Raw genomic sequence first — 16,570 nt, 5'->3', positions numbered from 1 at the left:
AGAAACAGCACATTCTTCATTTGGGTGTGTTATTCTAGCCTGTATACCAAGTGCCCAGTAAACTGTTAGTATTGAATGGGGCACAGAATAGACACGGGCTCTTCAGTAAGTCCCGGCTGCTCTGCTGTATGGGCCATATTACCCAGTAGAACTGATGGCATCAGAGATGTTGTTTGGGGTAGTTTGGACTCTGGAGGTCCTTGGGATTTTGAAGCTGGATTCTGCATCATCTGCATACAACTATTCTTCCTTGAGAAATAACTCTTGGCCCTTTAGTGGGCCTTAGTAGAAACACCATGAAACTAGAGCTGCCCACCATGAGATAGATGTCGGCTGGCCCACAAGGACATAAAGGTGGATATGCACACCATGCACACCAATGATCTATTACCAAACAGAACATATTATAGCTATATTATCAAGCCTCAGAAGGTCTTGAATGCACATATAAGTTAGATAAAATTCCTAAGTTATTGATAAATTCTACTCCTGCCACCATGCCTTCTGTCCCTGAGCATGCATCTATGGCCTCATAGGGTACAATCTGTGATTGGTTGACTTGGTTAGGAAGACTAGAGTCTAGTTTACAGATAGCTCTACAAACTATACAGGAATCACCCAGAACAGATGAAGCATCACCAACCTTTTCTGGAAGAACCCTGAAAGACAGTGGCGAAGAGAAATCTTCAGAGTGGACAAAACTTGAAGTAGTGCACATGTACATTTTGCTTAGATGGATAAATTGCCATCTGTGCAATTATATCCTGATTCATGGACTGTAACCAATGGTTTGGCTAGATGTTTGTGGACTTGAAAGGAACATGATTGGAAAATTGGTAAGAAAGATATTCAGACAAAGGATATGAGATGGATATCTCTAAGTCGGCAAAGGACTTAAAGATGCTTGTGTCCCATGTAACTGTTCCTCAAATAATGATCAGCAGAGGAAAAGCTTAACAATCAAGCAGATGCAATGGCCAGTCTGGGAAGGGGGGTAAACATCTTCTCCTGGCCATCTCTGTTATTGCCATATAGATTCATGAAAAAAGTTACCATGATAGATGGAATGGAAGTAATGTGTGGGCTAAGGAAAAGGGACTTCTAATCACTGAGGTTGACCTGGCTATGGCTATGGCTACTTCTAAATGCCCATTTGTCATCAGCAGAGACAACACTGAACCTCCAATATAACACTGATCCTTGGAATGATCAACCAGTGACCTGACCACCTTGGATCATTTCCTTTGTGGAAATGACAACACTTTGTCCTCACTGGAATAGATACTTATTTGGGGTATGTGTTTGCTTTTCCAGTACCATCTGTGGATTTACAGACTGTCTTATCTACTGTCAGAGCATTTCAAATAGAATTAATTCTGACCAGGGAGTACACTTCACAGACAAAGACATGTAACAGTGGCCTTATGCAATCTACCGGTCTAAAGATATTCTCCATGCACATGAGCAGCTGGTTTGATGGAACAGTTATGTAGAGTGGTCTTTTAGACACAGTTAAGCCTAAACTAGGTGGCAATACCTTGGAGTGCTGGGGCATGGTTCTAAAGAAGGCTGCATATGCTCTTGATCACTGTCCACTTTATGGTATTGTTATACGTATAGCCAAAATTCATAGTTTCAGAGATCAATGGGTGGTATCTATTATTATTTCTAGTGACCAACTAGAAACTTTTGGTTTATATTCCTGCAGATTTATGTTCTTCTGGCCTAGAAGTCTTTCTTCTAAATGGGAAAGTGCTTCTTCTAAGAGTTACAACAAACATTCCATTGAGCTGGAAGCTAAGATATCATCTTGGCTACTTTGGCTCCCAATGTCCTTGAGTCAACATGCTAAGAAAGGTACAGCAGGATTGATTGTTGCAGACTACCAGGGGGAAGTGGCTACTTCCTCCAAGTACTTCATCCCACCAAATCCCACCATGATAATAATGGACTAACCCTCTGAAACTGTAAGCCACCCCATCAAATGTTTTCCTTTGTAAAATTTGCCCTGGTCTCTGACAGCTGGGGAACCATATAAGACTAAACCAGGCCCCCTGAATGTGGGTGTCAGTTGGGGGCGGGGATTGGGAAGTCTATGAGGCCTCTGGCAGTGGAACCAGTATTTGTCCCTAGTGCATGAATGGACTTTGGGAGCCCATTCCCTCCAGGGAAGGGCCTAGGTCCTGTCCCAAATGATGTGACAGACTTTGATGATCCCCCATGGGAGGCCTTCCCTTCCTTGAGGAGTGGATGGGGTGAGATGGGGGGAACCGGAGGACGGGAGGGAGTGGGAACTGGGATTGGTATGTAAAATAAGATTTTTCATATTGTTTGTGATTTATTTTTTCTAGTTCTTTTTCCAAGAAATTATTTTTTATTAGTTCAAATTAGAAGCAAGCCTGCTTCACATGTCAATTCCTTCTCCCTCTCCATCCCATCCTTCCCCACCCCCAAGATTGTTTTTAATTTAAATAAAAAATAATTTAAAAAAAAGATTTACCCTGGTCATGGTGTCTTTTCACAGCAACAGAAACCTAAAACTAACACAAAGACCTACAGAGGTGTTTGCAGAGGATGGAGGAAATATGAAATCATTAGTAGAAAACTGATAGTCATAAATACCAGCGAAAATCATGTGACAAGTTGCAGAACCACTGCCATGCATGCTTCTGTCCTGTTTTGTTAAGAACATGCTTGTGCAAAATAATATATACATTGATCAACTATTCATGTTTCCTTTCCCAGATTTCTTTTTTCCTATTTTATTTTATTTTTTCTCCATTTTTATTTGAATTAGAAACAAGATTGTTTGACATGTCAATCCCAGATCCCTCTCCCTCCCCTTTCCCCCTACTCCCCCCCAACTAACACCCTACCTATCCCACCCCCTTTCTGCTCCCCAGAAAAGGTGAGGCCTTCCTTAGGGGATCTTCAGAGTCTGTCATATCCTTTGGGATAGGGCCTAGGCCCACCCCCATGTGTCTAGGCTCAGGGAGTATCCCTCTTTGTGGGATGGGCTCCCAAAGTCCATAAAATGCTAGGGATAAGTACTACAAGAAGCCCCATAGATTTCTGAGGCCTCCTCACCTACATTCATGGGGTCTGGATCAGTCCCATGCTGGTTTCCCAGCTATCAGTTTGGAGACCAAGAGCTCCCCCTTGTTCAGGTCAGCTGTTTCTGTGGGTTTTACCAGCCTGGTCTGGACCCCTTTGCTCATCACTCCTCCTTCTCTGCAACTGGATTCCAGTTCAGTTCAGTGTTTACCTGTGGGTGTCTTGCTTCTGCTTCCACTAGCTGCTAGATGAAGGCTATCGGGTGTCATATAAGGTAATCATCAATCTCATTATCAGGGAAGGGCATTTAAGGTAGCCTCTCCTCTGTTGCTTAGATTGTTAGTTGCTGTCATCTTTGTAGCTCTCCAGACATTTCCCTAGTGCTTGATTTCTCTTTAAACCTATAATGTCTCCCTGTATTTTGGTATCTCTTATCTTGCTGTCCTCTATTCTTCTCCCAAATCAACCTTCCTGCTCCCTCATGTCCTCCTCATCCCTCTTCCTCTCCCCTTCTCATTCTCCTAGCTCCCTCTCCCCTCCCCCCATGCTCCCAATTTGTTCAGGAGATCTTGTCCCTTTCCCCTTCTCCCGCCATTCCCCCATCTCTTTGTCTTATATTTTAATGTCAACTTCATAATACCAGTAGTGAGGAGTCATCAAACTGCATTGTCACATATGAGTTATGGGGTAGTAAAAGACGATGGAGTCCTCAAAGAATGTTACCCTCTCTGTTGAGGGAAGAACCATGCATTGTGACTATACGATGGGTAAGTGTATCATGTTAGGTAGAGTTATGACCTTGCTGTTGTCTTAATTTAGAAATTAAGTAAAACACAAGGACATATGCTTAGGTGCCAAATTGACAAGGGGTAGGCTTGGCTGACAGCTAGATTGTATCTAGGATCACATAAGACATCCACCTCTGGGTGAGTCTATGAGGGACTCACAGACTGGAAGGACTAAATGTGGAGGGAAATGATGGGGGAAGTGCTTCTGTGTGTATGTTTATCTTACTGATTGATAAATAAAGTACTGTTGGCCAATAGGAAAGCAAGATAGGGGGGACTAGGAGTCAATGCTAGACTGGGACTGCTGGTGCATGCTGCTCAATGAATGAGCAGCTACCAGTTTCTTAGCTACTCCAGCACACAGAGAGACATTGTTAACAAACTACCCACCCCTTACCATGTGAGGCAAATTGACAAACCCCTTTTTGTAGTGTTAGTTCTAGCATTTCTGTTTCTTTGATTAATACACAGGTCAGTGCAAAGAATGGACCACCTTTCTGCAGACTAACAATGGATATGTAGAAGCTAAAAAAGGGTTTTATTTTGATCCAGATTCTCAGCATGTTTCCAGGCTGGCCTTGAACTATGGACCTCCTGTATTAGCCTCCTAACATTAGGGTTACAAGTCTGGGCATCCATGTTTGACTCTACAATAACACTTGTAAAGCACACGCCTTCACATTGAAATCTTAGAGATGAATTTAAAGCTAGTATAGAAGAAAAACAGAAACCAGAAAGTAAAAACTGTGTGAGATGTATGTGCTAAACGTTACTGATAAAAAAATACTGATGATGGTGTCAAAGATGACACAAATAAATAGGAAAATTTATTTTGCAAACTGAGTGGAAAATTGAGAGAGTAAAATGACAGTTCTATCAAAATTGATGCATAGGTTTAAAAAAATTCTTTTCAAATTCCCCCAGAAGAATGCTTTAATTATTTTACTTAATATTTAGACAAGCATATAATGTGTTTGGATCCAATTCATCCCACATTCTTTCCCCTCATGTTCCTCCTCTAGTCCCCCCACCATCACTTTTCCTTCTCAACTTCATGTATCATCTTTTTTTTGTAAACATAGGATATGTTTATTCTAAAATGTGTACATGAAGCTACAAACTCTGAATTATGCTTTAAAACTGCTTAATATAAAATGAAAGGAAACATTCGGCTGAATATCTAGGTTTACTGGATACCTACATTAATTAAGATGTTGTGCTGTGGCACCACGGAACAGAAGAGAGAAACAAGGCATCCACCCACACGGTCTGCCTAATTTGTTCCCATCTCAGTGTGAGCATGGTGGTCTCAGGAAGTGCTGTTGAAGCAACTGCAAATCCACTGGGAAACAAAGCATGAATTTCTGCCCAAGCCTGTAGTCTACACAAAAGCTAATGCAATGCCTCAAAGCTTAAATGCAGCATGTCAACCATAAAAGTCCAGGAAAATGGAAGACAATTCAGAATCTAGGGTAAACAATGCTTTCTCGGGCAATGAAAAGTAAAAATAGTTGGAGCTCCTCAAAACTGAACCCTCCTTCAGTGCAAAGATTCCATGAAGAGGATGAAGATGCTGGAGGCTGTGAAATAATAGTGCCAAATTAATATCTATCAAAGATTGGAAGCTGCACTAAATACAGGCTGTCTAGAACTCAACAATAAAGAAAGCCTGGTTCAAAAACGGGCAAACAATGTGGACAGGCACTGCTTCATGCTGAGTAGCAGGAGCTTAGTACAGTAGAGATAATAACTCTTTATTGGATACACTTACTTGTAAATAATACTCTCCTGTTTTGTGGGTGGTATTCTCACTTTGATCCATAAAAACTCTGACGCATAAAAGCTTTAAATTTTTACAAAGTTCATAATTATCTAACTTACTATTTTAGTTTATCATAGTCTTAACATACATTGGATATGAGATTACTACCCACAATGTGTGAAGAAGACTATTGGTTACCACAAGATGACACCATATGGTGACATGGAACACCTTTTTCTGTTGGGGGTACATGGAGGGCTCTGTGGGAAAGGTTTTCATAGCTTAGGCATCCATTCTTTGTTGCTTTTTGTGTGAATTTTCTTTCCTTGCTCCTCGCTGAAACATATGCAACCCTCCCCAACCAAGACAGAAAGTAAAACACACAGATAGAATTCAGAAATTAAAGAAAGCCTTGGATACAATAAGAGCTTAAGAAACAGAGGGAGATCCCATAAAAACACAAAGCCAAGAACTGTAGTGTATACTCAAAGGACCTGTACAGTTTTAAAAAAAAATGCCCTGACACAGCATTATGAGACAAAGAAACCTCCAAAGATGCTATTGAGTTTGTTTTGTGTTGGCCACCTACTGCTGAGCACGGAGCCTGTGTCTCCACATCTATATATTTCTTGTGCTTTTTGGGGTGGGGGGCTCTTTTTCTTTTGTTTGTTTGTTTTGTTCTATTCCAATTTTTTGGTTTTGTTCTATCTTATTCTATTTTTATTTCTGAAAGACAGAAAGAGTGTGGATCCAGATAGGAGGGGAGGTGGTGGGAGGACCTGGGAGGAGTTGGGGGAGGGGAAACCATAATCAGAATACATTGTTTGAAAAAAATGTATTTTCTATAAAAGAAAAAAGAAACTGATGAAAACAATGTCCAAATGAATATGAGAAGTGGCAGACACCCAGAAAGGATAAAGGGTCTATAGAGAGCTGTGGCAGGGAGAACTGGGAGAAATCTTGTCAGGTGCGATTTGTACATGAAACAGATGAAGCACAAAATCCAAGATTGACAGACAGGACGGAAACTTTGGGTTGTGTGGAAGAAAAATGGATGGGGGAAATACCAGAGAAAATATCAGAAAACCAAGCAAAAATGGCGAGGCTGAGAAATGGAGAAAGATCCTTGGGATATTTTCACTTTTAACAAGGATGAATAAGAAAAATGTGCAAGGAGACAGACAGGAAGGTTCAGGCTTGCTCCACACAGAGAAAACCTAGCTGTAGCAGCTTTGAGTGTCTGTTGGGTGCATGCCTGACATGTTCCAGGGGACTTGGGAGGAAGAAAGGCAGAAAAAAAAAAAGGCTGTGGCCAAGACACAAGGTTTACCTATTGATTCTCAGAAAACAGTCCATATTCACACACATAAAAAATGCACTCAACAAGGCTCCAGCATTGAGTCAAAACATGTTATACAGTAACGAGTCTCACTTTGCTGCTTTTGTCTGCTCAGCCCTCCAGCACTCTCAAGCCAATGTACTTATTTCCTTTCCTATAAAACATATAATGCTATTGTCCATTTTGTTTTCCCATGGACATATATAGTTTACAGATATTTTTCTAGCAACACATGGATAGGGTTCTTGATCACTTTTATTTTGGTGTTTTTGCTGGTTTGTGGTGCTCTATTTTGTTATACCACAGCATATTAATCTGACTTTCTCTTGGTGGGGTTTTGAGTTGTTTCAGTGCCACTGAGAATAAGTTTACACATATATCATTTTGAATGTGTGCAAATGCATGCAGAAGACAAATTCCTGGAAGGCACTGCAGAGTCAAGGGGCAGGTGTGTTTTTCACTTTGATGGATGTTCCCACTTGCCCTGAATCATGTTGTGTACCATTTTGCCCTCCTACCAGCAATGGATGAAGTGTGGTTGCCTGAAGGGAAGAAGTGACATCCTATGACTTACAATGGCAAGAGCCTGCCCACCCAGTCTCTGAGAGCAGAATGCAGAGGACGTGGATGAGATCGTGGAGGCTTTTGCAGTCAGGAAAGACTGCCGTTCCTCAGTGGACTCAGGTGAAGCAGAGACAAGTAAAGCATCTTTGGTAAAAATGTCAAAACTTGTTGATTCTTGGTTTCAGGGAGGGTATGAGAAGGAGAGAGTCATTCCATGGCATATGGGTGGGAGCGCTGAGGAAGAACAGGGCTGCAAGCTATCCGTTAGGATGGTCCCTAGTGGGATGCTCTCCCACGGAAGAGAGATTCCAACTCCAACTGCAGATTGGGGATGGAACTTAGAATAATAAAAGTTGAGTGGGTCACCAAAGTGTGTGTCGGGAAGAGGTGAGGTGGGGGGGACACTCCCAGCCCAAAGCAGAAGGCTAACTCAAGTGAAATAGAATAGAAAAGGAGTGATCAGAAAACAAATGTAACTGTAGTTTTGTGCATTGTACAAGCAGTGGGGAGAGGGGAGTGCTTGGTCCATCATCCCCAAAGCTGCAATGAGGCAGAGACTATGGGAATGAGAGTCCAGTGGATGGAAACCTGCACACGGTTTCATCAACTCTCAGATATTCACCAACAGCACTAAGAGAATATTGGGCTTAAGCCACAAGGGGAGAAAAGCTTCAGATACTAATACATAGGGAAACAAAGGAAACAGCTCGGGAGCAAAAGCAGAACACACCACAAGATTGTAACAGCCAAGCCAGGTTGGTGTTGGTGTGTTGGTGGCACACACCTTTAGTCCCAGCACTCGGGAGGCAGAGGCAGGTGGATCTTTGTGAGTTCAAGGCCAGCCTGGTCTACAAGAGCTAGTTCCAGGACAGCTTCCAAAGTGACAGAGAAACCCTGTCTCGAAAAACCAGTCAAACAAACAAACAAAAAGATTGCAACAGCCATTAGAAGCAGGGCTGGGGGCTATATTTAAAATAGAAAAAGACAGACAGAGGCCCAACCAGGGTTGAGTTGGGGATTACATATTCTAACTTCGATCAGTATGCATGATTCCTGCTATGGTTTGAATATAGTCTCTCCTCTTGGAAACTCATGCTGTAATTTCATCCTCACTATGTGGCTGGTATTAAGAGATAGGACCTTTATTCCCCAGCTAAGTCTCCTAGCAACTGTAGATACGTAGCCTAAACTGGCCATGCCCTGTGATTAGGTTGGTAGCTACCCCAATTGTCATCGGAGAGCCTTCACCAATAACTGATGGAAACAGATACAGAGACCCACAGCCAAACATTAAGCTAAGCTCAGAGAATCCTGCTGAAGAGAGGGAAGAAGGATTGTAGGAGCCAGAGTGGTCAAGGACATCACAAGAAAACCCATAGAATCAACTAACCTGGCTCATAGGAACTCACAGGGCCTGAACCAACAATCAGTACCTGCGTGGTACTGACCTAAACCTCTACATACATGTGCAGTTGTATAGTTTAGTCTACTTGTGAGACTCCTAACAATGGGAGCAGGGCTGTCTCTAATGCTTTGGCTGGCTCTTAGGAACCTATTCCTCATGCTGGATTGCTTTGCCCAGCCTTAATACTAGGAAATGGCCTTAGTCATACCACAACTTGATATGGGATGCTTTGTTGATACCCATGGGAAGCCTGCCCCTTTCTGAACAGAAACTGAGGAGGAGTGGATGGAAGGGGATGAAGGGGAAATTGGTGGAGAAAATGGTTGGAAAGGAGAAAGGGGAAACTGCAGTTGGAATGCAAAATAAATACATTAATTAAATAATACATAAAAGAGATAGGGTCTTTAAATGGTATATGGGGATTTACCCTCATGAATATCCATCTAAGTTCATCCCTGCAGTTAAAGGGTTAATGAGTTTTCCAGAGAATAGCTCTCCTATAGAAGCCCAATGAGGTTCTCTTGCAGATTCCCTGTGTGACACTGGGATTCTGCCATCACAAGATATGGGGCATTCAGCCTTGAACCAAAGCATGAGCCAAAAGCAGCCCTTTTCTCATTGTAAGCCATCAAGTCTGAATTATTACATAATTAGCAGCAGAAAAAAATGGGCAAAGAAAATAACTTAAATAAAATGGCATTGAAGGAGATCGAAATAATATCAGTCCAGAAAAGGCAGACAAGACAAGCACAGTGTATAGGTGAGTAGATAAGCAAGGAGCAAGGGTTTCTTTCTGGATGCTGTGAGAATGCGTTACAGCTGTGTTTGTTACACTTTGACTCAGATTACTCGGCACTGAGCACCTTGGAGGGCTGATTTGAATAAAGCCTGAGTTTCTATGACACATCAGTGCTCTTCCTGGAGCTTTGATCAATGTGCTGTAGCCATATAGGATGTCAACAACTAGGAAAGTGAGGCCCAGTTTCCAGGACTTTTCAGTTCTGCTTTGCAGTGTTTTCTGGAAGTCTAAGTAACCTAAAATGCAAAGTTCTCTTCTAAACAAAATACATTTGTTTTCTCCCCAGACTTCATCTCTGTCTTCCATTTATGTGAAAAATGCTGTGCTTCCTCCGAGCCTCTGCCACATCCCCTCTTCTCCCACTTTCCTCCCGCCAGTTCACCCCAAAACATGGCCATCACATTGTTCCTCCCCCCCCAGCACAGTAGGCTCAGTCTGGCACTGTCTGCAAAACTGCTGACCCTTGTACAAGGACAGCAGCCTATGCCCTACCACCTCCCACTGTGACCAGTGTCATTGTAAAACACAAACACGTCCTTAGTTTTCCCATCTTCCTACTACCTGCAGTGGACTGCACTCCTGGGGACCCTACCTGTCCTCCTTCATGTCCAGCCACCGGTTCCTCTGCCTCATGCCCCACCTGGTTTGCTCAAGTTTGGGGTCAAAGGCAAGCTCTCCAACAGCATTCCTTAAAACCACACACCTTCTCAAAGTACTGACTGCCCTCTGTTCAGTGTTCCCACAGTACCAGGTGTCTTGCTCATTGTAATGATGCAGAAGATGAGTGGCAACCTGCTGTTCCTGCCTCCCGTGGCTTTATATCCTGCCAACACAGCCCAGTTCCTGGGGTATAATACATTCACATAGCGGTGTTGTTGCATTAAACATGTGACAGTCTCTCATCAGTGTCTTGCTTAATCATATTACAAAAGCGGTGGAACTTCAGATGAGACAGAAACAAGCCATTTTCCATGCTATGAAGCCACTCAACTACTCACTACCTCTGGTCCTTCCACCGCCCAACAGCAAATGGCCAAGAATATCAAGTCATAATCTACTTAAATGTTCTTCGCTTCTGAAAAGGACTCAATTCAATAGGACTTCAAATTATCTCCAGTTTCCTTAACAGAATTGGAATCTGTTCAGCTCGCATTGGCAGGCTGGAAGGAATGTGCATATCAATGCAACCCCAATCACACCGCGCTCAGCAGCCCATGCAGAATTCATCTAGGCAGAGAGCCTCGGAGGAGTCGCAGCCTCAGCAAAGCTGGTGTGGACTCTGTATGGCAGCAACTCAGCTGCTACTCGGAAGAGCTGGACTCGGAGGCAGAGTCCGAGTCTTCATCACTCTTGGGTCATGACTTCTGTGCTCTGCTAGACTTCTAGACCTCCTCCTCCAGCTTCCTGGGTAAAGTCAGTATCATGAACATGAGGACCCCTCCTCTGGTCCTCTCAAATCTGAACCTAATGTCATCCTTTATGATGGATGCTGACTCAGCTATGGAATGCCTGGTGTCTCCAGAAGAGATGAGCATCCCAATGGTGAATCGAATTAAACAGGATCTTTTCCCCAGTACATGTGGACATAACTCACTCCATCCAGGACCTGAGTGCACCAAAGGTTAAAGGAGAGTACTAGCTTTCTCCAGTCAAGATGAACAGACACTGTCTTCTGCTTTGTTGTATGGATGCTCCCAGTGCCCAGGCCTTTGGACTCTGAACTAGCTCTGACTTTCTTGGTTTCTCAGCTTATAGAAACCAAGGGAGGCTTCTTGATCTCTCTGGGCTTGTGATCCAATTCTTACAGCAAATCTCTTATGCATATTCTAGATGTTCTATCCTCCAACTCACCGTTAGTAATCAGAAAAGCAAAGAACCCTTTGCTACAGTCTTCCTTCTTCCTTTCAGCCTGCTTAAAGCAAGCAGACAACACATGCCCCTCCACACACGAACATGCAAACATTCACACATGCATACACCTGTGCATATATATGTGATCACAAAGTCCCTTTCTAAGCAGCAGGGCACAGTTCTTTAGCTATTAAATTTAGCTCACAGTGTCTTAAATTACTCTCCCTTTTTTTGTTCAAGAGACTTTATTCACTAGTCATTAGAGGACACAGGAGAACCCAGTCTCAAATGTGCCTATCTGGGAAGAGCATCTGAGGATTTCTAGCAGCTAACGTGGGAAGGACATGCTTGGAGATTATCTAAGGGCAAGTGAAGTGAGCAAAGCCTATAGAGCTCATTTGTATCTCCCCTACATTGCACCACCCATGCCATTTTTTGAAGGGTATGTTGATAGTCCCATAATCCTAGCAATGAGGAAACAGAGGCAGGAGGATCAAGTGTTCAAGTAGTTTAAATTTGGCCATTTGAAATACATGAGACCATGTCCTTAAAAAGGATCAGAGAAATCTCATATAATTTAATTATGCACTTCAGAGTCTTAGAAATATGGGAACAACCCAAACCTAGAAGCAGAAGGCAGAAATAAATAATGAAGATCAGGGCACAAATAAACAAATGAAAGAGGGACAAGCACACACACACACACACACACACACACACACACACACACACACACACACACCCCACACACACACACACAGGAGAGAATCGATGAAGCAAAGAACTGGCTCTTTGAAAAGGTAAACAAAATTGATAAATCCTTAGCCAAACTAACCAAAAGAAAGAAAAAAACCCATGTAAATAAATTTCCAGTGATGAAGAAGACATCACAACACATGCCAATGGAATCTAGAAGATCATTAGAAAATACTTTGAAAACTTACAATCTAAAAACTGGGGAAACTAGGAGAAACTATTATAGACACATATGGCCCACCAAAATTAAATCACAAGGACAAAATTATTGTAAAGATACCCTCCCCAGTGAATTCTTTGCTAGAGTAATTGACAGGTCCAATGTCCCCAAACCTCCCTCTAGTGCCTCAAGAAGGGGACAGATAAGGGATAGGAGCTTTTGGTGCCCCTTCTCCAACACAGATCTTCAAAGTGTCTGAGGCTTCACACACCCCTGGAAATTGAATGGGCACCTGCTTTACTCAAGCAGGCAGCACGAGGTTTCACACATCCTAAGGGAGAAGTGACTATGGTAAATGGAAGAGGCCAGTCTGTGGGCATAGAGGACAGAGCACCGAACATTACAGAACAGCAAACTAAAGTTAAGGATGCTCAGGCCCCAGGAGTGGGAGCTTTTGCTGTTGGACAGAGATTATTAATGAAGCCCCTGGACAAGGCCTGGGAAGCGTGTGATCAAAGCTGTCTGTCTCGTTTCTGTATATTCTCTAGGTCCCTTGAGACATATTTGTCACTGCCAGAGGTGACAAAGGTGACTCCAGATGCCTGGACAGGGATGGCCAGACAAGGCCAGGCATGTGTCCTGTGGCAAGTGGACTCCACCATCAGTTGGAGCTGGGAGCCTGCTCTCCCATTCCAAGCACTAGGATAAGGGATTATCCACTACCCGCACCTCCGTGGTGACATTTCTAGTAGACATGCACACCGGGCCTGCAGTAGTCGCAGGAATCATTGTTTGCCTACTGCAAATTGGCTAGATCCATGTCCCAGGACTCTGAGCAGGTCACAACCAGGCAGTTAGAGATGAAGCTGGAAAGGGGCCATATCTAGAAGGCTCCCTCCTCCTCAGATGTTTGTCTGTGATGTGCATAAGGTCCCTTTTATCTATATGCACTCCTTGGCTATGTTTCAAAGGCCTATCTGAAGAGACAAGTTGAAAAACGCCTCCCGGTGCCCTTACACTGACTCCATTCAATTTCCAGCCTTTTCTCAGCTAATCCTCAGCCTGTAATTTCCTAATGACTCTGTCTGCACCACTCTGTGGTTCACTAAAAGGCACAGCTGGCCAAGATGCCCTGCATGGCTTGCAGTTGGAATGCTGTCAGCGTTTCTTCTCTGGTTATGAAATACTGTCAGGGTTCCTCTGGGTGTCCAATGTTTCTCTGAGATAAGCATTCTACTATCAAGAAAAGGGTTTGAGAAGGACTCTAAAGACCCAGCCCAGAGAAAGCCTGTGTCCCACTCTTTCCTGGGACAGGGTGGGACTTATCTAGGGATCTTCTTTGTTTCCTTCTCGAAGGGACCAGTAAACAAAGGATAGATCAGAGTCCAGTACATCCCTGCACTGGTCTGTGCTTTCTGTACTCACTAGCCCTGGGTGATCTGACCTGGCTGTGGTGCTAAGTAAATGTTTGTCAAATGCATCTATTAATGTCATACTATAAAACTGTGTAATTGACTGCATGTAGCACTCTGCCCATACCTAGTATTTCCAAGTTAATGAGATTATGAGCCTCAGGCTGGCACACTGCATCCTAAGGACAGACTGGGAGAAGCTATTAAAAGTTATTACTGTCATTACTGTTATTCACTTGTGGAAAGGTACTCCTGCCCTTCTCCTGTGGACAAAAGATTTCTCAGGAAAGAAGGCCTGTGACAAAATATATGATTCCAAGTTCAACAATAAATTGAAGAGGCAGCAGGACCCCTGAGTTCCCTTCTGCCCTGCAGAGCTTCCGCCCTGCTTCCTGCCTCTGCCTGTTGGGAATCTCTCCCCCTGCCACGCCACACCCCCCCCACCATCAAGAAGGAAACAACTACTTCCCATTTTTCATCCCTGCTTCAATCCTGCCCCCTGTCCTTCAGCCAGGACCAATGCCATGAACCCAACCATGCCATTGCATGTGCAGATCTGTCCGTGCTCAAGATCCCTATTTCTTTGTCAGTTAACCCTACCCACATTCTCCAGAAGAATACATAAATATGCATAAGATTTTAAAAGTTATTTATGTCCCCCAAGTGCTATGATCCTCCTTATGATCTGAATTCTAACAAGTCTTTTTAAGACCTGACTCCAGTTACTATTTGCTAGTACCTAGCCACACCTATTCCCCAAATTAATTAAAATGAAAATTCAAGTCGGTCCCTGAACACAACAGCTGCTTGCAGCTCTATAGTACCTGTTACTACTGTTGCCAAGACAGTATTATCACCCCTGTCCATCTGCCAGCCCCTAAGTCACTCCAAGGTCCAGAATACCCAGGAGAGCCAGCACACTCTTCTTCTTGCTCACACCCCTCTGACTGTGAGATGGTCTGTCACACCCTTAAGTAGACTACCTGCCATCATGGGAGGTTTGGATGGAGTTTGCATAGCAACAATCCAAAGGAAATGAAAACATGACTAGGATTAGTGTGTGTCAAAGACAAAGGACCAAGACAAAGGTTGTACTTACCAAAGTTTCATGTGGTGGTTTGAATAAGAATGGGCCACATAGGTTCATATATTTGAATGCTTAGTCACCAAGGAATAACATTATTTGAAAGGATTAAAAGGACTAGGAGCCAGGCTTTGGTGGCACACACCCTTAATCCCAAGACTCAGGAGGTAGAGGCCGGCGGATCTCTGTGAGTTCAAGGCCAGCCTGGTCTCCAGAGCAAGTGCAGGATAAGTTCCAAAGCTACACAGAGAAACCCTGTCTCAAAAAACCATAAATAAATAAATAAATAAATAAATAAATAAATAAATAAAAATAAGGATTAGGAGGTGAGGACTTGTTGGAGGAAGTGTTTCACTAGGGGTGGGCTTTGACAACCCAGAGTCTCTCTCTTGGCCTGTGGATCAGAATGCAGTTCTTACCTACTCCTCCAGTAACACACTTGCCTGCCACCATGATCCCCATGGTGATAACTTCTGAAACTGACAGCAAAGCCCCCAATTAAATGCTTTCTTTTATAAGAGTTGCCTTGGTCTCTTCACAGCAATAAAATAGTTCACTAAATTATGAAACAATTTATAGGAAAAGCAAATGAGATTTAGGGGCAATCCTTGGCTGATGCCCGGGTGGGAAAGGCAACTCATTATTCCTGTGTGCAAAAGGATCACAAAAGGTCTACCTAAAAGCTCTCACCAACCCCATGCCAGCCAGATCTCAAAGTGATTACACTCTCACACTTGGCCTGTCCTCACAAGGACACTGTCAGTACAGACTACACAGAGGGTGCTCTCTGAATGTGTGCAGAACAGGGGTGGATGGGCCCAAGGTTACACATGTGGACTCAGCACAGGTAAACTACGAGAGCCATCAGGACTCAGAGGGGCAGACTCTGTGCTCACAGTGGCAGGGACAGTATTCCTGAGCCTATGCTCTTGTCTCTGCCCTGTCAATCTTTATTCTTACCCACCCTCCACTTCAAATCTCTATCCTCCTTTAAAATCCACAGAAATAAATACCACCCATGTGTTTTTCCTGTCACTCTGTCTTCTAAATGCTAACATACAGTTGCCTTTTAAACCCTACAGCGCATCTGAGGGCATGAGAATCTATTCTCGTGAGCTAGAGAATGTGGTCCTGTGCCCACCCATTATCTGCGACTTCTATGAATGTTATTGTTTTCAGCAAAATCAGAAGATGCAAAAGTGAAAATGTTGACCCTCTTGCCTATTATCATTCTGTGTTTTTAAGTCAGTGGAAAAGAGAAAAAGTGTCCATAAGCGCAACAGAACAGCATAATGTTACAGAGATTAAAATAATCATAATAAAAATAAAACAATAATAACCTTCAGATAGAAAAATAGTGTAGTGTTACAGAGATGATGATGATGGTGATAATGATGATAAAATAACCCCTTCAAACTGCAGAGGACACCCAGGATGGGACAACAGCTAGACGATGTGGATAAGCAAAGAGCTCACAGAGAACACAGGTGAGTAACATCTTTTCTAGACTGAAATCTCATCAAGATCCACTGGAAGTCCAGGAAACTTTCTTCTCTCTACACAGAGAAACCCAGAGGTCACAGCTGGCCATACTCC

This window comes from Cricetulus griseus, chromosome 3 (assembly GCF_003668045.3).
Source record: "Cricetulus griseus strain 17A/GY chromosome 3, alternate assembly CriGri-PICRH-1.0, whole genome shotgun sequence".
Taxonomy (NCBI): Eukaryota; Metazoa; Chordata; class Mammalia; order Rodentia; family Cricetidae; genus Cricetulus; species Cricetulus griseus.
The sequence above is the reverse complement of the archived record's forward strand: the minus strand, read 5'-3'. Positions refer to the sequence as shown.